Raw genomic sequence first — 25,107 nt, forward strand, 5'->3', positions numbered from 1 at the left:
GACCAATATAGCAAAACTTCCAGCCATGGAGTCTGTCTGTTTCCTAATTTGATTACCATCAACTTTTTGAGCAGCCCCAACCACAACCTCCCAGACACTGTTCAGAGAGGTGTGTTCAGTGTAAATCTTACATTTAAGAAGGGTGCACAAGTTTTTAATACGGTTTGGGTGAGGTAAGGAAGGTGGAACATTCTTTCATATTTAAGGTCTGTTTCAGTAGGCTCCACAATCATGGGGAAGACTGCTGACTTGACAGATGTCCAGAAGGCAGTCATTGACACACTCCACAAGGACGGTAAGCCAAAGGTTTTTCCTCAACCACCTTGTATATATCTTGTATGCGACAGGTCTACAGTGTACTGTGGCCTTTATGGTGGAGAATAATACAGTAGGGAGCTTGTGAATCCCTTCTTGATCATGGAATTAAACTGTATCTGTGTCTTGTTGAGTCTGACACATTTCTGGGACCCTATGCAACAAGTTTGGAGCAGTGGTCCAGGATTTGAAGTCTATAAAGGGTCAGAACTATATAAATGATATGTACTCAGATGTTATTGCTATTGCGGAAAAAGGAGAAGTAGGGGAAGAAGGAAAAGTTGCACTAAGGGCTGACTGAGCATGTGACTTTTTTACATCACACTCTCATATACTGGATATAGTAAGGCATAGACTGTAATACATATCTACGATTTAACCACTTCTATGCTGCAATCAATGCTGTCTTCTAAATACAAAATAAGAGACCAAAGGTAAGTGCCCCTTTATCCCATTAGAATGAATCTTTATAACAGAATCTAGTAAATATACACTGTGAACAATCTGTCAATTAGTATTTTTGATAATTAATATTATTATTGAACAACTATAGTGCTGTTAATCAATCAAAAAGGTTAAAAAACATGAAAATTGAATGTTTTAGAAAGTAAAATGAAGGTTTTTTCTTTGTTAGGAGAATATCTACAGTATGTGTGCTGAATTATTGAGCAATATTAGTGTGCAGAATTATTATACAACTAATTAAAAAACATACATTTCCCATCTCAGTTGTATATTTCATTCTATTAAAGTGAGATAAATAATCAAACAACTCAACCTGTGCTAAAATATATTTTTGACATTTAAAGAATATATCAGTGACCAATATAGTAAAACTTCCAGCCATGGAGTCTGTCTGTTTCCTAATCTGTTTACCATCAACTTTTTGAGCAGCCCCAACCACAACCTCCCAGACACTGTTCAGAGAGGTGTGTTCAGTGTAAATCTTACATTTAAGAAGGGTGCGCAAGTTCTTAATACGGTTTGGGTGAGGTAAGGAGGGTGGAACATTCTTTCATATTTAAGGTCTTTACTGTCAAGCAGTTGAGATTTTGATGCATTCGGTGGAGCATTGTCCTGCATGACAATCATGGTTTTTTGGATGATGTAGATATTTACCTGTACAACTTCTGGAGGAAAGTGTCATCTGTGCTGTTATTGATCCATCAACATTTTACTTCACTGTTTGACTCTTCTCAAGTCTTAGCCCAAACTTGATGTTTTTACTTCTGTGTCTTGTTCAGTGGTGACCGAGTTTCAGCCTTCTTTACCTTAGTCACAAAGCACTGAACATGTTGTACGTCTGGGCACTTCAGAGAAGCTGAAGTTCTGGAATTTGACAGCACTAGAAGAAAAATGGGTTCCTGGATGCTTCACGTTTGATTCTTCTCACATCTTTGAAAGTTAATATGTGTCTTTTTACTCAATATTCTTTTTTCTCTAGCCTTATTGGATCAAGCCCCAATATCTTTACAATTTCAAGAATGAGGCATCTCTCTATAAGACATGGCTAAAAGTGTTGAAAATGTCCCAGAAAATGAAGTATTTCTCTCAAAATATTACTGCAATTGCATATGTTTTGTTATTCACATATTTATTTCCTTTGTGGGCATTGGAACAGCACAAAATATTTTTAAAAAAAGCCGAATTGGACATATTTTCAAGCAAAAGCCCAAAAATGGACAGGACAAAATTCTTGGCACATTTCCAAAATTATGGTTAAACAACTTTGTTTCAAGCCTGTGATGCTCATTCAAACTCACCTGTGGCAAGTAACATGTGTGGGCAATAAGAAAATCACACCTGAAACCAGATATAAAGGGAGAATCTTTGCAATTTATGTCTATGTGTGCCACACTAAGCATGAAGAACAGAAAGAGGAGAGGGGAACTGTCTAAGGATTTGAGAATCAAAATTGTTGAACAATATCAACAATCTCACATTTCCAAGTCCATCTCCAGAGATCTTGATGTTTGTTTGTCAATTGTGCACAACATAATCAAGAAGTTTCAAACCCATGGCATTGAAGCTAATCTACCTTGACAAGGACGGCAGAGAAAAATTCATAAAATTTTGCAAGCCATGATAGTCCGAATGGTGGATATCAAGTTCCAAAGAAATTGAAGCATTCCTGCAGACTCAGGGTGCACCATTGTCAGCGCAAACTATCCATCAACATTTGACTTAAATGAAGTATTATTTCATGAGACCCTGGAGGACCTCACTGCTGACACAAAAACATAAAAAGCTAGATTGCAGTTTGTCAAAGTGTATGTGTCCAAGCCAAAATACATCTGAGAAATCATCTTGTGGACAGATGAGACCAAGATAGAGATTTTTGGTAAAGCACATCATTTTGCTGTTTTGCAAAAGCAAAGAAAAAAACACTGTATCAACAGTCAAATATGGTGGAGGTACAGAAATGTTTTGGAGTTGTTTTGCTGCCTCTATCACTAAGTGACTTGACTGTGTGCAAGGCATCATGAAATCTGAAGATTATAAAAGGATTTTGGATCCAAATGTAGTGCCCTGCTTGGTTTAAAACATAGCACATGGGTCTTCTAGCATAACGATGACTCCTAACGTACAGTACTTCAAGAAGCACCCAGAAGTGGATAGAAGCAAAGCCCTTGAGATTTCTGAAGTGGCCAGCAATAAGTCCGGCTCTACATCCCATTGAACACATGTGGAGTAATCTTACAATTGGTATTTTGAGAAGACACCCTCTATATACAGTATGAAGTCCCCACATCTCCCTTCATATAATGTTATGATCCCACAACTTTCTATATAAAGTATAAGTACTCTTTTTATACAGCATACTATCTACATAGCTCCCAATATACAGTATGATGTTTTCATCACATATACAGTATGATTGCCACCCAGATATTTATATACAATTTGATTCCCCCACGGCCAGAAAATATAAATAGTAAAAAAAGAATATATTCATCCAATCCTGGTTCCCATCCACCACAGCCCCATGTCCTCTTTTGACTTCTACAGCAAGCTGTCAGATACAGGTACATTATTGCGCAGTTTACATGGGTAGATTTCCATCTTGTAAGAAGTAGGTCTACAGTGGACTGTGGCCTTCAAGGTGAAGAATGATAGGACAGGGAGCTTGTGGTTCCTTATGGAAATAAACTGTGTCTTGTTGACTCTGACACATTTCAATGTGTTGGCCGCTGGAGATCTGAGGCCCTGTGCAACAAGTTTGGAACAGGGGCCCAGTGCAAGAAGTTTGAGTCTAGAACCTGGATCGTTGATGCTAGTGGTGCTTCTGGTTAGTAACAAGCCACCATCAGACTAAAAAAAATAAGACAAAACTATTTGTGAAATCTGTTTGCATTGGTATTCACAAAACACAAGAAACTATTGCTTTGAAACAAATGGTTTGACTGTTTCAAGTAAACTACAATTAGCAAAATTATGAAGAACTTCAACAAAATAAGCTGCACAGAAGCATTGTCAGGAAAAAGCACATTGCTGCATGAAATACTGTAAACCTTGTGAGGTGATGAGAACAATTTGAAAGGTTATGGTCAGAACTAGAGATGAGAAAATTTGTTCAGATTTGGTTCCGAATATGATCGGATTCGAATATTGTTTTGGCAATATTCATCGAACACAGCCAAATGTCATTAGAGTCAATGGGAGTAGAAAATACTGAATATGTTCGGCACAGAACATAAGACATACATTCGGCCCGAATAGTGTTTGAATATCGTACGAATATGTCAAAATCAGATTTGGGGCCAAAATCCGAACAAATTCTCTCATTTCTAGTCAGAACAACGCTATAATTGGCATAATTGTAGAGGAGTCAACAATATCTATGAAAAGAAGTACAACATTTTTACTCAAAATCATAAAGTTGTGACTTTCCATCAAAACATTGTTCCAAAATGCTGCAATCACGGCTAAAATGAAAACAATATACACATGCATATGTGCATTTTTGTATAAAAAATATCTAGTATAATTATCATTTACAGATAAAAACCCAACTGAACACTTTTTATTTATATATAAAAGATATGTACCCAAATATTATTGCTATTGCAGTAAAAGGAGAAGTAGGGGAAGGAGGAAAATGTTACGCTAAAGGTTTGACATGTAACTATTTTATATCACACTCTCATATACAGTGGGGAAAAAAAGTATTTAGTCAGTCAGCAATAGTGCAAGTTCCACCACTTAAAAAGATGAGAGGCGTCTGTAATTTACATCATAGGTAGACCTCAACTATGGGAGACAAACTGAGAAAAAAAAATCCAGAAAATCACATTGTCTGTTTTTTTTTCATTTTATTTGCATATTATGGTGGAAAATAAGTATTTGGTCAGAAACAAAATTTCATCTCAATACTTTGTGATATATCCTTTGTTGGCAATGACAGAGGTCAAACGTTTTCTGTAAGTCTTCACAAGGTTGCCACACACTGTTGTTGGTTTGTTGGCCCATTCCTCCATGCAGATCTCCCCTAGAGCAGTGATGTTTTTGGCTTTTCGCTTGGCAACACGGACTTTCAACTCCCTCCAAAGGTTTTCTATAGGGTTGAGATCTGGAGACTGGCTAGGCCACTCCAGGACCTTGAAATGCTTCTTACGATCCACTCCTTCGTTGCCCTGGCGGTGTGCTTTGGATCATTGTCATGTTGAAAGGCCCAGCCACTTTTCATCTTCAATGCCCTTGCTGATGGAAGGAGGTTTGCACTCAAAATCTCACGATACATGGCCCCATTCATTCTTTCATGTACCCGGATCAGTCGTCCTGGCCCCTTTGCAGAGAAACAGCCCCAAAGCATGATGTTTCCACCACCATGCTTTACAGTAGGTATGGTGTTTGATGGATGCAACTCAGTATTCTTTTTCCTCCAAACACGACAAGTTGTGTTTCTACCAAACAGTTCCAGTTTGGTTTCATCAGACCATAGGACATTCTCCCAAAACTCCTCTGGATCATTCAAATGCTCTCTAGCAAACTTCAGACGGGCCCGGACATGTACAGGCTTAAGCAGTGGGACACGTCTGGCACTGCAGGATCTGAGTCCATGGTGGCGAAGTGTGTTACTTATGGTAGGCCTTGTTACATTGGTCCCAGCTCTCTGCAGTTCATTCACTAGGTCCCCCCGCGTGGTTCTGGGATTTTTGCTCACCGTTCTTGTGATCATTCTGACCCCACGGGGTGGGATTTTGCGTGGAGCACCAGATCGAGGGAGATTATCAGTGGTCTTGTATGTCTTCCATTTTCTAATTATTGCTCCCACAGTTGATTTCTTCACTCCAAGCTGGTTGGCTATTGCAGATTCAGTCTTCCCAGCCTGGTGCAGGGCTACAATTTTGTTTCTGGTGTCCTTTGACAGCTCTTTGGTCTTCACCATAGTGGAGTTTGGAGCCAGACTGTTTGAGGGTGTGCACAGGTGTCTTTTTATACTGATAACAAGTTTAAACAGGTGCCATTACTACAGGTAATGAGTGGAGGAAAGAGGAGACTCTTAAAGAAGAAGTTACAGGTCTGTGATAGCCAGAAATCTTGATTGCTTGTTTCTGACCAAATACTTATTTTCCACCATAATATGCAAATAAAATGAAAAAAAAACAAACAATGTGATTTTCTGGATTTTTTTTTCTCAGTTTGTCTCCCATAGTTGAGGTCTACCTATGATGTAAATTACAGACGCCTCTCATCTTTTTAAGTGGTGGAACTTGCACTATTGCTGACTGACTAAATACTTTTTTTCCCCACTGTATATAGTAAGGCATAGACTGTAATACATTACCAGTTTGTAAGGTTATGGTCGGAACTACAGTATAATTGATATATTTGTAGAGGAGTCAACAGTTTTTATGAAGAGAAGTGCAAAATTCTTACTCAAAATCATAAAGTTTTGAAATTCCATTGTAACATTTAAGCAAAAAAGGAAGCACACTGTAGCGCCATAACATGTAAATATGAAAAATGAATTGCATTACTGTATTAGAAATATGAAAAATTGAGAAAGTTAAGCACATAAAATGGCCAAGTTATGTGTACCTGGAAGCCACGTTAAGGCATTTCTCGTTTTCCAGGTCCCTGTCTATGCCAATCCTCACTAAGACTGAAGTCTCCATCTGAAAGGGAACCTATGAAAAATCCTCTGTTTAGACTGAAGTCTATATCTCTGTGGAGGGGAAGTGGCCCTGCTTTGAATAAAAATGCCTGCGGCTAAGAGGTGGAGTGCTCAGTCAGAAGGTAAATGAATACAAATTTCAAAAACTGACCGTTCAGTCTAAACAGAGGATTATTCATAGGTTCCCATTCAGATGGAGACTTCAGTCTTAGTGAGGATTGGCATAGACAGGGACCTGGAAAACAAGAAATGCCTTAACGTGGCTTCCAGGTACACATAACTTGGCCATATTATGCGCTAAACTTTCTCAATTTTTCAGATTTCTAATGCAGTAATGCAATTCATTTTTCATTTTTCATATTTGCATGTTATGGCGCTACAGTGTGCTTCCTTTTTTGCTTGAATGTATATGAGTTGGTGACTCTAGGTTAAGTACCTGTTCACACAATGTTTATGCGTGGATGTGACGGTAAGTTTGTGAAATTTGTATTCCATTGTAACATTGATCCAAAATCATGAATAAAATTAGAGCAATACACACATGCTTATGTGCATTTTTGAATAAATATATCTAGCATCAGCATCATTTACAGATAAAAACCCATTTTTTTATTTATATATAAATGATATGTACTCAGATATTATTGCTATTGTGGAAAACGGAGAAGTAGGGGAAGAAGGAAAAGTTGCACTAAGGGCTGAGCATGTGACTTTTTTACATCATACTCTCATATACTGGATATACTAAGGCATAGACTGTAATACATATCTACGATTTAACCACTTCTATGCTGCAATCAATGCTGACTTCTAAACATAAAATAAGAGACCAAAGGTAAGTGCCCATTGATCCCATTAGAAGGAATCTTTATAACAGAATCTAGTAAATATACACTGTGAACCATCTGTCACTTTGTATTTTTGTTAATTAATTTTATTATTGAACAACTATAGTGCTGTTGATCAATCAAAAAGGTCAATAGACCTGAAACTTGAATGTTTTAGAAAGTAAAAGGAAGGTTTTGTCCTTCTTAGGGGAATATCTATGGTATGTGTGCAGAATTATCTCTGGAGAAGGACTTGTAAACTTGAGATTATTGATATTGTTCAACAATTTTCGTTCTCAAGTCCTTAGACATTTCCTTCTAATGTGAGACACATGGAGCAGTTTGCACAAAAAAAAGAGTGGTTCAAAATTCCAAAAGAGAGGTGTAAAAAGCTTGATAATGGCTATAAGAAGCGATTGATTGCAGTTTATTTTTTAAAAGGGTGTGCAACCAAGTATTAAATTGAGAGGCTTTTGTGTTAAATTTACCTTTTTTTCAATTTTTTTGTTTTGCTCTAAAACACACAAAGGAAGCAAATATGTATATAATAAAATTTGTGTAATTGCAATAAATTTCTGGGAGAAATGCCTTATTTTTTTACTATAACACACACATAAGATGCAACTCGGTTTTAGAGGAGGAAAATAGAAAAAAAAATGAAGTAAAGGATGTGGTCGATACTGTAATAATATCCCCCATCCTAATATTTATACATATATATGTCCCAATCCTGGTATAGATGGCCCCCTCATCACCATCCTGGTATACATGGTTCCCTCATCCCCATCCTGGTACACATGGTTCCCTCATCCCCATCCTGATGTACATGTTCCCCTCAACCCCATCCTGGTATACATGGTCCCATCATCTCCATTCTGGTATTAATGGTTCCCTCATCCCTATTCTGATATACATGGATCCCTCATCCCCACCCGGGTAAACATGGTCCCCTCATCCCCATCCTGGTATACATGGTCCCCTCATCACCATCCTGGTATACATGGTTCCTTCATTCCCATCCTGGTATACATGGTTCCCTCAACCCCATCATGGTATACATGTTCCCTCATACCCATCCGGGTAAACATGGTCCCCTCATCCCCATCCTGATATACATGCTCCCCTAATCCCCATCCTAGCATACATGGTCCCCTCATCTTCATCCTGGTATACATGGTTCTCTCATCCCCATCTTGGTATACATAGTACCCTCATCCACATCCTGGTAAACATGGTCCCCTTATCCCCATCCTGCTATGCATGGTCCCATCATCCCCATTCTGGTATGCATGGTTCCCTCATCCCCATCCTGGTATGCATGGTTCCCTCATCTCCATCCTGGTATACATGGTTCCCTCATCCCCATCCTGGTATACATGGTTCTCTCATACCCATCCTGGTAAACATGGTCCTCTCATACCCATCCTGGTATACATGGTCCTCTCATCCCCATCCTGGTACACATGGTTTCTCATCCCCATCCTGGTATACATGGTCCACTCATCACCATCCTGGTATACATGGTCCTCCCATCCCCATACTGGTATACTTGGTCCTCATCCCCATCCTGGTATACATGGTCACCTCATCCCCATCCTGGTATACATGGTCTTTCCATCCCCATACTGGTATACATGGTCCTCTCATCCCCATCCTGGTATACATGGCCCTCATCCCCATCCTGGTATATATGGTCACCTCATCCCCATCCTGGTATACATGGTCTTCCCATCCCCATCCTGGTATACATGGCCCTCATTCCCATCCTGGTATACATGGTCTTCCCATCCCCATCCTGGTATACATGGCCCTCATCCCCATCCTGGTATACATGGCCCTCATCCCCATCCTGGTATACATGGTCCTCTCTTCCCCATCCTGGTATGCATGGCCCTCATCCCCATCCTGGTATACATGGTCCTCTCATCCTCATCCTGGTATACATGGCCCTCATCCCCATCCTGGTATACATGGCCCTCATCCCCATCCTGGTATACAGCATTTTCAGCCATGACTGTATAACTAGTTTAAACTTTTCTGCATCAGCTAAATCTCTTTTTTGCCCCATTTTGCCTGAGTAAAACAAGCTGCCTAGAAATTCTGCACACCTTGATAAAGGGTTTTGTAGTCTTAGGCCTCACCCTCCCTCATTACACAAATGCACAATAACTGATCTGCTTCATCCAATAAGCATTCAAGTTTATATGGCTTGAAGTTGGAAAATCCGCAATGATGATGCTGTCAAAACACGCACTTACCTAATAATTTCGCAGGCAGTATAGTACGGTATATTATCTCTTATTGTCTCCCTTATTGTCTTTTATTCTTTGCACAAAGTCCTTGACTGACCATACATATCCTTTGCTCTACCCTGAGCGCTTACACCGGGGTTCCTGTGTAAATCTCTGAAATACGGGATTCATACAGGACCCCTGGAGAAGATTCCCTATAATGAGGCCAATGGAAACACTGTGGTTACCGTCTAACCTGTGATCCGATGGTGTTCGTCTTTTTATTAGGCGTGCATAAAAGTGCTGTCAGCCACAGTTTTCTGCATCTCTGAAAAAAGGAGACCGCTGAACAGAGACTAGACAGAGTCCAGAGTAACTTTGCTGCTTCATTATAGTGAGTGCCTCCCTCAGTGGTTTCAACTTAATGATGTCACTCAAAGATTTAAATGGAAATCCTGATGTAAGTGCTCAGCATAGATCGCTGGAAAAATGTGATCCAAACTGTTATGTAAAATGTTCCCAATAAAAGATTCAACTCAATACACAAAAAAAAGCAAATCCTCTCTCATGTCCATCATCTGTTAATGGAAATATAGATGGTTTTCACATGACTCAAACCCCAACTCTCTGCAAATCGACATGGCCCTTGCCCCCAAAAGAAATTCAGCAAACTCTGTGCTTTCAAATACAAATTCCCCTTCCCATCTGAGCCCCAGTGTGGCTAGGCCACAGTTAGTGTCTACATGTTTGGGATTTCTGTAGTGATGAGAACCATCCTAATTTACAGCTGCATAAGCTGAGCACAACATACTGGTCACTACAAGGGCAGTTTGCAATTTTCACTCAGCAACATCCACTGCTGATTGTTTCTGGAAAACTTCCATGGAGTCAAAATCGTCACGACACCTATAGACAAATTCCCAAAAGGGTATAATTTCCAAAATGGGGTCACTTGAGGGGGGATTCTGCTCTTATAGCACTTAGGGGCTCTGTATATGGAGTCCGCAAACTATTATAGAAAATTCTGCACTCCAGGATGCCTCCTGCATAACAGTACTGCTTAGCCATACGGTGAGAGTCCAATAGCACTCTGTCCCTCCCGAGTCTCGCTGTATGGCTAAGTAGTACGGTACAGCCACATTTAGGATCACTCTACATTCAGCAGAAATTGTGTGCCAAATTTTGGTTCAATTTTTACCCATTTCCCCATTTGAAAATGTAAAATCTGGGGCTAAAACAAAATTTTGGTGGTAAAAATATAATTATTTTTTTCTTCATTGCCCAATGGTATAAAATTCTGTGACTCATCTGTGGAGTCAATATGATCACTGCACCAATAGATGAAATCATTGAGAGGTGTAGTTTGTAAAATGGGGTCACTTATGGGGGATTATGCTGTTCTGGGACCTCAGGGGCACTGCCAATGTGACACCCTCAAATCAGTGCAGCAAAATGTGAACTCCAATATGGCATTTCTTCCCTTCTGAGCTTTGCACTGTGCCTCAAAAGTAGAGTTGAGCAAATTTGCTTGTGTTCCCTCTTATTCAGCAAGCTATAGCACTTACTGAAAAAGGTGCAGAGGGAACCCGGATACATGGAGCACGCCGGCTGATCAGCTGATCGGTGTGCAGCTGCATGTGTTGTGGCCTTGTCACAGTCACAGCACATACATGGACAGCCTGTTTGTTGGGCTCTCCATGCATGTGCTGTGACTGTGGCTGAGCAGCTGGCGCGCTCCATGTATCCGGGTTCCCTCTGCAGCTTATTCGGTAAGAGCTATAGCTTGCCAAATAAAAGGGAACCCAAACAAATTCGCTCAACTCTAATCAAAAGTAGTTTTCAACCACATATGGGGTATCGGCTTGCTCAGGAGAAATTGCACAATACATTTTGGTCTGTTTTATCTTGCTATCCTTGTAAAAATAAGAAAATTGGGGCTAAAATAACATTTTTGTGAGAAAAATAGCTTCCAAACAAAAAAAATTATATTTCAAACATTATGCTGATGTAAAGTTGTCATGCGGGAAATGTAAATTTTTAACTATTTTGTTTGATATACCTCTCTGATTTAAGAGCATAAAAATTAAATCAGTGGGACCTGTAGAAGCATTCCAGAGTTATTACCATATATGGTCAGAATTGTAAAATTTGACTCGGTCATGAAAGTAAAACAGGCTCGGGGTGAAGGATTTAATCTATATATAAATAAAAGTGAATGTACGTGTGTATGTGTGTGTGTGTGTGTGTCGGCCACGCCCACTCCACATAGCCCCACCCAATCACTAAGCATCTTTCATTTCACCAGAGCTGTTTAAAAGAAGCTGAGCTGTGATTGGTTGCTAAGAGCAACAGTTTTCCCACTCCACAACACCTCAGCAGGCACTGACTGAGTGGGAGAAATCTAGCATCCCCGGGAATATAAGCTCACAACCATTGTCTGCCCCCAGAAAGGAGCAGATAGCACATGACAGAAATGAATCACCCCCTCCTGTGCCAATATACCCATCACACATCCTCCATACCATAGTCCCATAGGCACATTTTCTTGACCACAACAGGTACACTGCCTGTGTAGCCCATATCAACCAATCACTAAGCATCTTTCATTTCACCAGGGCTGTTTAAAATATGAAAGCTGAGCTGTGATTGGTTGCTATGAGTAATGAGTAACAGTTGTCCTTGTAGACAGTTGTGGTAGCTGAAGCCTATTATTCTTATAATTTCTATGGTGTTATCGTCCTTCTGTAAAGCTGGAAATAACACAATTTTTTACCGTGTCGACACAGACCACCCTCTGACACAGATTGCAAGGGGTGCCCAGGGGGAGCCCATTATCACACAGGATAGGATTAGATACATGGCTCAGTAGACAGTAACACACAGGATAGGATTAGATACATGGCTCAGAAGACAGTATCACACAGGACAGAATTAGATACACTGCTCAGCAGACAGCATCACACAGGACAGAATTAGATACACAGCTCAGCAGACAGTGTCACACAGGATAGGATTAGGTACACAGCTCGGGAGACGGTATCCCACAGGATAGGATTAGACACACAGCTCAGCAGATAGTATCACACAGGATAGGACTAGATACACAGCTCAGCAAACATTATCACACAGGACAGGATTAGATACACAGCTCAGCAGACAGTATCACACAGGACAGAAATAGATACACAACTCAGCAGATGGTATCACACAGGATAGGATTAGATACACAGCTCAGCAACAGGATGTGCCAAAGGAGAGGACATGTTCATTCCAAGAATTCCACTCATTCCATCTGATTTGCCTTTTGATTTTAAGCGCCTCCAGTTTCCACTTCAACTGGCATTTGCAATGTCCATTAACAAGGCTCAGGGACAGTCCTTGAAAGTAGTAGAGATTGATTTGCAATCTCCATGCTTTTCTCATGGTCAACTTTACGTGTCCTTTTTAAGAGTTGGAGCTGCCAAAAATCTGTTCACCTTTTTGTGGCGCCCTGCGTCTTTACCGCCACAAAAGGGTTAAATATGTACTGTTTTCTGTTTTGTAAGCAATGGGAGTTATGCTTTCTCTGCTAGAGACCACAATACACACACAATTCATCTCACTCCCTTACTTGTCTTAAGCTTAGAGCTTTGCAGACACACCCTAACTGAGAGGGGAAGGAGTTGAGAGTTGTTGTCTTCAGTGTGAGGAAGAAGGAGGAGAAGAATGCTCTTGGAATCCATTACACATGTCCTGCATCCAGGACTAAAAAGCTAAGAAGCATCAGGGAATCAGCCCCTAGGCCATCCATGCTTTCAGAGCAGGGTGGAAAGCTGAGAGACTGTGTGCATTTATAAAACCAACAACAGAGTGTTTTTCCCCGGGAATACTGCAGAAAACTAGGATCAGTGAAGAATTGTGCAAGAAGGAACTTGAGCTGCTTCACACAGGACCCAAGCTGCAAGTTGCCAAAGGAGAAATTCACAGTGAGTAGTGCTATACTGGAAGTTTCTAAACTCCGGGAAGCCTTGGTCCCTGAAGGGATTAGAATAGCAGGAAGCATACACTGAGTCACAGCAGAACGAAGAATAACTCCCATTCTGCAGAACAGACTGTAACCTGGTAAGAGTTGTAATATCTCCTCTGAACTGCACCTGAACTACAGTAAATGATAGTGACTTTCCTTGTCTCCTGCCTTATTACTCTGTGCCTTCTACTTCCATCACAATCTCTAGGGGTCAGCCCTGGTTGGAGAGGGTTAAACATCTGCACTGCTATCACCATCTACTCCTCCAGGGATCATCTGCAGTGCCGGCTATACTACAGTCGAAACATCCAACTGGCGCCACGAATCACTGCATAAACTTTATCCCTATTCAATTCTACCCCTTTTTTCATGACTGCCTGAGGCCACGGACCGGGTATTCCATGGCCTCTGGGGCGCGTCATTTGCACCAAAAGGAAAAACCAAAAATGTTGTTTATCAAAAGGCTCTTGAATGAGTTGAAAATAAAATATTATCAATACTTGGGTAATCGTTTAGTTAATTTGTGTAGAAAATCTGCACTGTTGAATATATGATGTGAAATGTTTTTATGTGCAATATAATCAGAATAATTTGTTATTATTAACCACAGTTAGTTACTATGCCCGGGCAATGCTGGGCTCTTCAGCTAGTAGTTCATAATTCTTCAAAACTGTAACAATGATTACTATTATTGACTTATAGTTATCACTAAATACAGTATGTTAATAGCATATTAAAAATGGAAAACATAAATGATCACAATAATGAGTAAAAATATATAGAAATAACCCGGAGGCATTTTGTAAATTTAATTTAAATAAATTTATAAAAAACTAGCTGAAGAGCCCAGCGCTGTCCAGGCATAGTAACTAACTACAGTTAGTTATAACAAATTATAATGATTATATCTATATATATAAAGCTGAGTGTATAGCCCCGCCCACTTCGCATAGCAACATTCAGTATATTATCCCATATCTTCCCGTCAGCCAGAGCTACCGGACTACTACCCCTAATATCCCACATCATCCCGTCAGCCAGAGCTACCGGACTACTACCCCAATATCCCACATCATCCCGTCACAGCCAACGGACTTCTACCCCTAATATCCCACATCATCCCATCAGACAGAGACACCAGACTACTCCACCTAATATCCCGCATCATCCCTTCAGCCTGGGTTGAGAACCAGAGCGCTGAGTGGAATGGCCCTAACTTCCATACCGGGGATCACTTTAAGAGAGGCCTGGCATCAGAACTAGAGCGCTGAGTGGATTTGCCCTGACTTCCATACCAATGATCCCTTTAATAGAAGCCTGGGGTGAGAATGAGAGTGCTGAGGAATTTACCCTAACTTCCATACCGGAGATCCCTTTAAGCAAGGCCTGGGGTCAGTACCAAAGTGCAGAGTGGATTTGCCCTCATTTCCATAACGCAGATCCCTTTAAAAGGGGCCTGGGGCCAGAATCAGAGCGCTGAAGGATATGCCCTTTCTTCCATACCAGGGATCCTTTTAAGAGGGACCTGGGGTCAGAATCAGAGCACAGAGTGGATTTGCCCTCGCTTCCATAACAGGGATCCCTTTAAGAGGCCCTGGGGTCAGAACCACAGCACTGAGTGGAACAGTCCTAACTTCCTTACCGGGGATCCATTTAAGAGAGGCCTGGAGTCAAAACCAAAGCGCTGGATTTATTTGCCCTGACTTTCATACCAATTATCCCTTTAATAGAGGCCTGGAGTCAGTACCAGAGCATTTAAAGGCAATTGCCTTGACTTCCATACCGGGGATCCCTTAAGAGAGGCCAGGCATCAGAACCAAAGAGCTGGATGGATTTGCCCTGACTTCCATACCAATGATCCCTTTAAGATAGGCCTGGGGTCAGAATCAGCGCACAGAGGGATTTATCCTAACTTCAATATCGGAGATCCCTTTAAGAGAGGCCTGGGGTCAGTATGAGGGGCCTGGGGTCAGAATTACCCTAACTTCCATAGCAATGATCTCTTTAAAAGAGGCCTGGGGTGAGAACCAAAGCGCTGGATGTATTTGCCGTAACTTCCATACCGGAGATGCTTTTAAGAGATGGAGGATGTGTGATGGGTATATGGGCAGGGAGGGGGTGATTCATTTCTGTCCTGTGCTCTCTGCTCATTTCTGGGGGGCAGACAATGGCTGGGAGCTTATGTTCCCGAGGATGCTAGGTTTCTCCCACCCGGTCACTGTCTGCTGAGGTGTTGTCGTGGAGTGAGAAAACTGTTGCTCATAGCAATCAATCACAGGTCAGCTTCTTTTAAGCCGCTCTGGTGAAATGAAAGATGCTTCATGATTGGTTGGTGACACACACACATTCAATTTTATATATAGAGAGATTTATGATACATAGAAATAATGTTTTATAATGAGTTAAAGATTTAAAAAAAAGAACAGAATAAGGAAGCATATCATTTTTTTTTCACTGAGAATGCAATGAATAAAAGTCAGGAAAATCAGAACATGGTTTTAGTAAGTAGCCTTGTGGAAAGATATGTGAAAATTTTGAATCATAGTGTGTTAATATCAATATAAATTGTCAGTTAATACATTTGGCCTTGGAAACCTTGGCAGATGTTACAAGATGCTGTATGAGTGTTAGACACAGCTCTGTGCCCATGCTTAGCACTGCTAGGTTTAATGTTCTGAAAATGGGCAAAGGTATCCCATGACTGTTCTCGGCTCATTTCCCAGGCTGTCAAGCTCAGCAGTAAATGATTCCTGGTGTAGTATTTTACAATTTTATGCATTGTGCTTGCCAGAATTATTTATGTGTTAATCGTTAAGTTCAATTTGAGCATTTTTAACGTAAAATATTCATGAATAATACAATATGCATATCTCACAATGACAGACAGATAGATATAGATCGATTGATCGATAGATAGATAGATAGATAGATACTGTAGATAGATAGATAGATAGATAGATAGATAGATAGATAGATAGATAGATGCTTTCTTCTGATGGTGGATTCCATACAACTAATGTTTTATTTTCTCAGTTTACAAGATGTTAAAAAAGATTCACATGTTTTTCGAAGACATTAAGCTTATCAATGCTATGTAGTGGATAGAAAGCCAGAAACAATATTGTGGCAGTATGTGCAAATGTCAGGACTAGAGTTGAGCGACTTTTGTTTTTTTAGGGTCAAGTTTCGTTTCGTGAAACCCGACTTTTCCAAAAGTCGGGTCGAGCAAGATCGGCCGATTATAGGGAAAAGTCGGGGTCGTCCCGAAACACGAAACCCAATGTAAGTCAATGGGGAATAAAAGTCAGCAGTGAGAGGACAGGAAACACACCTACAGTGCCCATTTGAATGCCAAAAGCATCAATTCTTCTTACTTAAGCTTGTCAACCTTAATTAACTTCATAATACAAGTTACGCACTGAAAAATGGGGGTTATTTGGCTAAAGTTGTGGGGGGGTAGGGCTGGCTCCAGGTTTTCATGTGCCCTGGGCGAAAGAGCGCCCCTTTAACACATACCACAACTCATCATGCTCCAAAACGGCAGATTAATAGCGGTATAGTACAATGAAAAATACTTCACTTTTTACATCTCATGACGAGGCCCATCTATTTCTCCATACAGAATCATTGGTCCCATATAATGTTTGAAACAGTATATGATGAGCTCCACATAATGCTACAGTATATGTTGGTCCCCCATGGATGAAGCTCCACTGTCTTATGGGCCCAAATAATGCTCCAAACATAATGGGCCCCATTTCTAATGCTCTAGTGTATAATGGGCCCTGTAAATGCTGCTCCAGTGTCTGATGTCCACCTTTGGAATGTTCCAGTGTATGGTGGGCCCCATCTATCATTCTCCAGAGTATAGTGCTCCCCAAAAATTGCTGTCCCAACATTGAAAACAATCAAATAAGTCTCCTCGCTAGGGAATCTCTGTACTAGTCTGGACTCCTCGTCGTCCCCATCTTCCATCTCACTGCACAGTATTTCAACCTTGCAAGTGCTGTGATCCTGAGCAAGCAGGGGGGGCCCACTCGTTGGCGACGGCACTGGCACAGGGCCCCTGATAGTATGGTGGTGTGTCTGATGGCGGGTGGGCCGAACCTGCACTTTCATCTGCAGCTTCCTCTTTGTCACCGTGTAAGATGGAACTGTATATGGGAAGGGTAACCTGAGTTTCATCAGGGTCAGATTCAGGCCGTGTAGCGTGCGAGGGGAATGTAGTGGTCTGAGTCAATGTACCAGCAGATTCATCGAGCAGTGGCTGGGCATCAGTGCACTTGTGTCGCCCCCAGGAGTACTGTCGCCACAGTGGAATTACCTTCCTCCTAGGGAGTGTGATGTCATGCTTGGGAGCAACAAAGGATCTCTCTAGCAGGTTAACTGATTGGGCGGCGTTATTCCCATGAGTCATGACCCTCCAAACAGCGTTCATGAAGGCAAAGTGTTTGTTTTACGTGGGCAGTATGGTTGCAAAGCTGAACCTTAAAGGAATGTCCAGAAGGGCACCACCAGGAGTGGAGCCTACGGTTAAATTTGACTCCACCTGGGAAACCTCAACCATGCCAGCTACAGAAAAGATGCACACATTGCAAGCTTAATTCCGTTAACGAACGAGACTCCGTCATGCCCCGCGGTCCGAGTCCGGCTTACTAGAGGGACACGTGAGGCTCTGGCACATGAGATTGGCCAATAACTGGTGTGTCATGCCCTTACATGTCCGTGGCTGCATGTGCGCTACACTGAAAAGGCCAGCGTTTGTCGCTTACAGGTGCAGATAACCCGCTGAACAACGTTAGTGATGGGGATCACTGATTACAATTATTACCCGCGAACGATGATTTCCCAGTAAGTGCAGGTCAACCGCAGTTCCGGAATTAGGCCTAACCGTCATTCCTGAAAAAATGAAAAACTTACGTGTGCAAACCACAGGTGCTGTAGCTTGCTTAACAGCTCGCCAGCCGTTCTCACGCCCAGTATGGATTACACGTGATTGCACAAAGGTGAGAAAGGGTACCGTATCCCCCGGATAACATGTATGGATAGCGTACACATTCAAAATATATGTCAATACATCAGGAGGCAGGCCCAGACGGTGTTAGGCCCAGTATGGCTTGCATGTGATTGCACAAAGGTGAGAAAGGGTACCGTATCCCCGGATAACATGTATGGATAGCGTACACATTCAAAATATATGTCTATACATCAGGAGGCAGGCTCAGACGGTGTTAGGCCCAGTATGGCTTGCACGTGATTGCACAAAGGTGAGAAAGGGTACCGTATCCCCGGATAACATGTATGGATACCGTACACATTCAAAATATATGTCTATACATCAGGAGGCAGGCTCAGACGGTGTTAGGCCCAGTATGGATTGCATGTGATTGCACAAAGGTGAGAAAGGGTACCGTATCCCCGGATAACATGTATGGATAGCGTACACATTCAAAATATATGTCTATACATCAGGAGGCAGGCTCAGACGGTGTTAGGCCCAGTATGGCTTGCACGTGATTGCACAAAGGTGAGAAAGGGTACCGTATCCCCGGATAACATGTATGGATACCATACACATTCAAAATATATGTCTATACATCAGGAGGCAGGCTCAGACGGTGTTAGGCCCAGTATGGATTGCATGTGATTGCACAAAGGTGAGAAAGGGTACCGTATCCCCGGATAACATGTATGGATAGCGTACACATTCAAAATATATGTCTATACATCAGGAGGCAGGCTCAGACGGTGTCAGGCACAGTATGGATTTGACGGCCCAGACTACACAGCGGAGGAGCAGGGAGAGGTAAAGATTGCAAATGCTGGGGCCCTGCCCAAGCAAGGGGGGCCCACTCGTGGGCGTCGGTACTGGCACTGGGCCCCTCATAGTACGGCGGTGTGTCTGATGGCGGGTGTGCACCACCACCGTCAGAGACACTTGATTGCACTATGAGGGACCCTGTGCCAGTGCCCGCGCCCAAGAGTCGGCCTACCCACCTGTCCAGGGCAACGGCACTCGCACGGTGTCGTGCGCTAGGTGGTGACCCCGGCCATGGGAGGGGAGGCAGCACAGTTAGGGAGTTTTAGAAAGTGGCATATGTTGATGTTGGACATTCAGCTGATGCAAAAGGCGAAATAGGTCAAGTCCCAGGAAGAGGTGGACCAAAGCAAGCCATTTTTCTGTCACCCTATGTGTTATCAGGGGAAGATGGGACAAAATCCTTGGAAACCCATGCATGGTTCATTTTAATGAAGGTTAGATCATCCACATTTTGGGTTGACAGACGGGTCCTTTTTTCTGTCAGGATTGATCCAGCTGCACTGAAGACTCTTTCCGATAGCACACTTGCAGCTGGGCAAGCGAGCTCCTGTAAGGCATATTGTGCCAATTCAGGCCAGGTGTCCAGTTTAGCGGCCCAATAGTCAAAGGGGAATGACCTGTGTGGGAGAACATCGATATGGGAGGAAAAGTAGTTTGTAACCATAGTTGACAACTGCTGTCTCCTGTCACTATCCATCGATGCAGTATCACCAGTTGTGTGAGCGGTACTTGAAAAATCAGTCCACAACATTGTCATGAAACCCCTGTCTCCAACGCCACTTCTGCTGTGTGCACCACGAACACCTCTGCCAAGCTGCCCCCGGCCCGTACGGCTCGTGTGAGAACCATCACCGCTGCTGTGTGCTGGGAATGCCTCAAGCAACCGATTTACTAGAGTTGCTTGTTTATTAGCCAATATTAGGTCAAGGTTCTCCTGTGGCATGATGTTTTGTAATTTGCCTTTATAGCGTGGATCCAGGATGCTGGCCAACCAGTAGTCATCATCGTTCATCATTTTGGCAATGCGGGGGTCCCTTTTTAGGATCTGCAAGGCATAATCTGACATGTGGGCCAATGTTCCCGGTGTCAATGATGCACTGCGAGTGCTGGTTGGAGGAGCACTTTCTGGCGAATCCACATCCCTCCAGTCACGCACAAACCCTGTACCAGACCTTGCCACGCCAACATTTTCACTTGCCCCACGAGATGCATCCTCCTCCCCTAAGTAATCATCCCCATCATCATCCTCCTCCTCCTCTTCTTCCTCTACCTCGTCCAGGAGAGGTCCCTGAGCAGACAATGGCTGAATGTCATCAAGGATTCCCTCCTACTCTTCCTCCTCATCAACATTGGCTGCAGACGCCTGCTCCTTAAGGTGCGTCAAAGTTTGCATGAGCAGACGCATAAGTGGGATGCTCATGCTTAGGATGGCGTCGTCTGAGCTTACCAGCCGTGTGCATTCCTCAAAACACTGAAGGACTTTACAGAGGTCTTTCAGCTTCGACCACTGCACACCTGTCAACTCCATGTCTGCTCTCAAAGTGCCTGGCCGTGTATCCTCCCAGAAATGCATCATGGCCTGCCTATGCTCGCACAGCAGCTCCACCATGTGCAGGGTGGAGTTCCACCTTGTTGCAATGTCGATAATGAGGCGGTGGTTGGGAAGGTGGAGCAATCGCTGCAGCTTCTGCATACGAACGGAGTGTACAGGCGACCGGCGGATGTGCGCGAACAGTCTTCGCACCTTCTGGAGCAGGGCTGTTAACTCCGGATAATTTTTGAGGAAGCACTGCACCACCAGGTTCAAGGTGTGAGCCAAGCAAGGTATGTGGCTGAGTTTTGAAAGGGCTATGGCTGCCACAAAATTACGGCCGCTATCACTAACTACCTTGCCTGCCTCAAGATGTACACTGCCCAGCCATGACTCAGTTTGTCGCTTCAAGTACTCGGCCAGCACCTCGGCGGTGTGTCTGTCGCCCAAACACATCATCTGCAACACAGCCTGCTGACGCTTTCCACTAGCTGCTCGATAGGGGGACACCTCGTGTGCAACAGTGGCAGCTGCAGATGGAGTGCTCGTACGACTGCGCTCTGTGGACGAGCTTTCGCTTCTGGAGGAGGAGGAGGGTCGAATGCCTACAGCCAACTGTTTCCTATACCGTGAGCTAGGCAGCACTGTCCCACCACCGCTGTCCCCTGTGGACCCTGCATCCACCACATTAACCCAGTGCACAGTGATGGACACGTAACGGCCCTGGCCATGCCGACTGGACCATGCATCAGTTGTGAGGTGCACCTTTCCACTCACTGACTGCTTGAGTGCATGGACAATGCGGTCTTTCACATGATGGTGGAGGGCTGGGATGGCTTTGCAAGAGAAGAAGTGGCGACTGGGTAGGTCATAGCGTGGTACTGCATAGGCCATGAGTTCACGGAAAGCTGCGCTTTCCACCAACCGATAGGGCATCATCTCAAGCGAGATTAGTTTGGCAATGTGGGCGTTCAAACCCAGTGTACGCGGATGAGAGACTGAGTACTTTCTTGACCTACTCATAGTGTCTGGGAGGGTGAGCTGGACTTGAGAGCTGCATATGGTGGAAGTAGTGGTGGACAGGGCGGACTGAGAGAGGGTTGATGATGGTGATGGAGTTGGTGTTCTTTCTGATGGCCTAGATTCAGTATTTCGTTGATATAACAGTGGGATTCCCTGACTGCTGTGGCCTTGCAACGACACGTCAACATTTGCTGCTGTGCTAACCGGTGGGCTTACAGTGGGGGAAACAATGTAGCATTGCTGACTACCTTCTTTGTGATCAGTTGCACATGTGGCACTTGAGGTTTGGTGTTGTGTCCACGCTTGCAAGTGCATGGTGGTTAAATGTCTAAGCATGCAACTGGTATTCAAATTTTTCAGATTTTTCCCTCGGCTAAAGGTCTTTGCGCACTTCTTACAGATAACCTTGGCCTGATCATGAGGATTTTGTTCAAAAAAAGTGCCACACTGCACTCTTCTTACTTTGGCAGACATTTTGTGGCCTAGCACGCTGTGATCTTTTGACCCTCTGGACAAGCTGTCCAGCAACTCTTTTGATTTTTGGAACCTGTCTTTGGAGTGCTCCGGGCCTGCCAGATAACAGCTGTTGCGATGTTGATGTCTGCTGTGGATGCTCCTCATCTGAGCTATTGGAAGCAGCACCCTCTTCCCCCAATGGATGCCAATCTGGGTCAACAACTGGGTCATCCATCACCTCCTCTTCAATGTCATGTGCACCTTCCTCTGTGTCACCGTGTATGGTGGTATAGTGTGCGGGAAGGGGCACCTGAGTCTCATCAGGGTCAGAATCTGGCTCTGTACACTGCGAGGACAATGTAGTGCTCTGAGTGAATGTACCAGCAGAATCATCTATCAGCGGCTGTGCATCAGTGCACTCCATGTCAGATTCATCTTGGCCTGGGTAATTCACCATTTCACTTGATAATCCAGGCATGGTATGTGAAAACAGCTCCATGGAGTAATCAGTAGTATGGCCTGCGTCATCCTTCAATCTTGGTTGGGGTGAAGGACACAAGGAAAGGTGTGGTTCATGAACATGAGCCTCCAATGACGACTCAGTGCTTTTACTTTTTACAACTTCAGAAGAGGAGGCGATAGAGCTGGAGGCTGAGTCAGCAATGTAAGACAAAACTTTTTCCTGATGCTCTGGCTTTAAAAGCGGTTTGCCAACTCCTAGAAAACTAAGCCATCGAAGCCTTATGGAGCCAGACGATAACGCAGGCTCAACACCTCCTGCATTCGGTCCTATTTTGCTCTTGCCACTACCATCAGATCCACCACCAACACCATCATTACCAGCTGCCAACCCCCGCCCAATTCCATGGCCTCTTCCACCAGCCTTCCTCATTTTTTGTAGAAATGTAGACAAAATCCAACAAACTATATAGTAATGTAAAACAAGGTACAAGGTGTCTATAGGACAGGGGAGATTTTGAATTTCTGCACACACTTGTGGACACTGGACACTTATGGATTGTGTGAGGCCCACTGAATATCAGAGCGCTATGTCACAGGCTCGATGGCACAGGTGTGAAAAAAGTGACTACAGGATAAGGGAGATTTTGAATTTATGCACACACTAGTGGACACTGGACACTTTTGGATTGTGTGAGGCCCACTGAATATCAGAGCGCTATGTCACAGGCTCGATGGCACAGGTGTGAAAAAAGTGACTACAGAATCACAGAGATTTTGAATTTCTGCACACACTAGTGGACACTGGACACTTTTGGATTGTGTGAGGCCCACTGAATATCAGAGCGCTATGTCACAGGCTTGATGGCACAGGTGTGAAAAAAGTGACTACAGGATCACAGAGATTTTGAATTTCTGCACACACTAGTGGACACTGGACACTTTTGGATTGTGTGAGGCCCACTGAATATTAGAGCGCTATGTCACAGGCTCGATGGCACAGGTGTGAAAAAAGTGACTACAGGATAAGGGAGATTTTGAATTTCTGCACACACTAGTGGACACTGGACACTTTTGGATTGTGTGAGGCCCACTGAATATCACAGCGCTATGTCACAGGCTCGATGCACAGGTGTGAAAAAAGTGACTACAGGATAAGGGAGATTTTGAATTTCTGCACACACTAGTGGACACTGGACACTTATGGATTGTATGAGGCCCACTGAATATCAGAGCTCTATGTCACAGGCTCGATGGCACAGGTGTGAAAAATGTGACTACAGGATAAGGGAGATTTTGAATTTCTGCACACACTAGTGGACACTGGACACTTTTGGATTGTGTGAGGCCCACTGAATATCACAGCGCTATGTCACAGGCTCGAAGCACAGGTGTGAAAAAAGTGACTACAGGATAAGGGAGATTTTGAATTTCTGCACACACTAGTGGACACTGGACACTTTTGGATTGTGTGAGGCCCACTGAATATCAGAGCGCTATGTCACAGGCTCGATGGCACAGGTGTGAAAAAAGTGACTACAGGATCACAGAGATTTTGAATTTCTGCACACACTAGTGGACACTGGACACTTTTGGATTGTGTGAGGCCTACTGAATATCACAGCGCTATGTCACAGGCTCGATGGCACAGGTGTGAAAAAAGTGACTACAGGATCACAGAGATTTTGAATTTCTGCACACACTAGTGGACACTGGACACTTTTGGATTGTGTGAGGCCCACTGAATATCAGAGTGCTATGTCACAGGCTCGATGGCACAGGTGTGAAAAAAGTGACTACAGGATCACAGAGATTTTGAATTTCTGCACACACTAGTGGACACTGGACACTTTTGGATTGTGTGAGGCCTACTGAATATCACAGCGCTATGTCACAGGCTCGATGGCACAGGTGTGAAAAAAGTGACTACAGGATCACAGAGATTTTGAATTTCTGCACACACTAGTGGACACTGGACACTTTTGGATTGTGTGAGGCCCACTGAATATCAGAGCGCTATGTCACAGGCTCGATGGCACAGGTGTGAAAAAAGTGACTACAGGATAAGGGAGATTTTGAATTTCTGCACACACTAGTGGACACTGGACACTTTTGGATTGTGTGAGGCCCACTGAATATCAGAGTGCTATGTCACAGGCAGAAATTGGCTAGTGTATCACAAACGACAAGGTGTATGTAGAATTGGGCAGAATAGGAATCTCCCTAGAGTGTAGGTCTGTAAGAACGGAACAAGTCCTCTACTTATCCTTCCACAGTGACACACAGATAGCTTCACTGTGGCCGTGATAACAGCCGTTAC

Source organism: Dendrobates tinctorius, unplaced genomic scaffold, assembly GCF_039654945.1.
Source record: "Dendrobates tinctorius isolate UK_male_01 unplaced genomic scaffold, ASM3965494v1 ptg000036l, whole genome shotgun sequence".
NCBI lineage: Eukaryota > Metazoa > Chordata > Amphibia > Anura > Dendrobatidae > Dendrobates > Dendrobates tinctorius.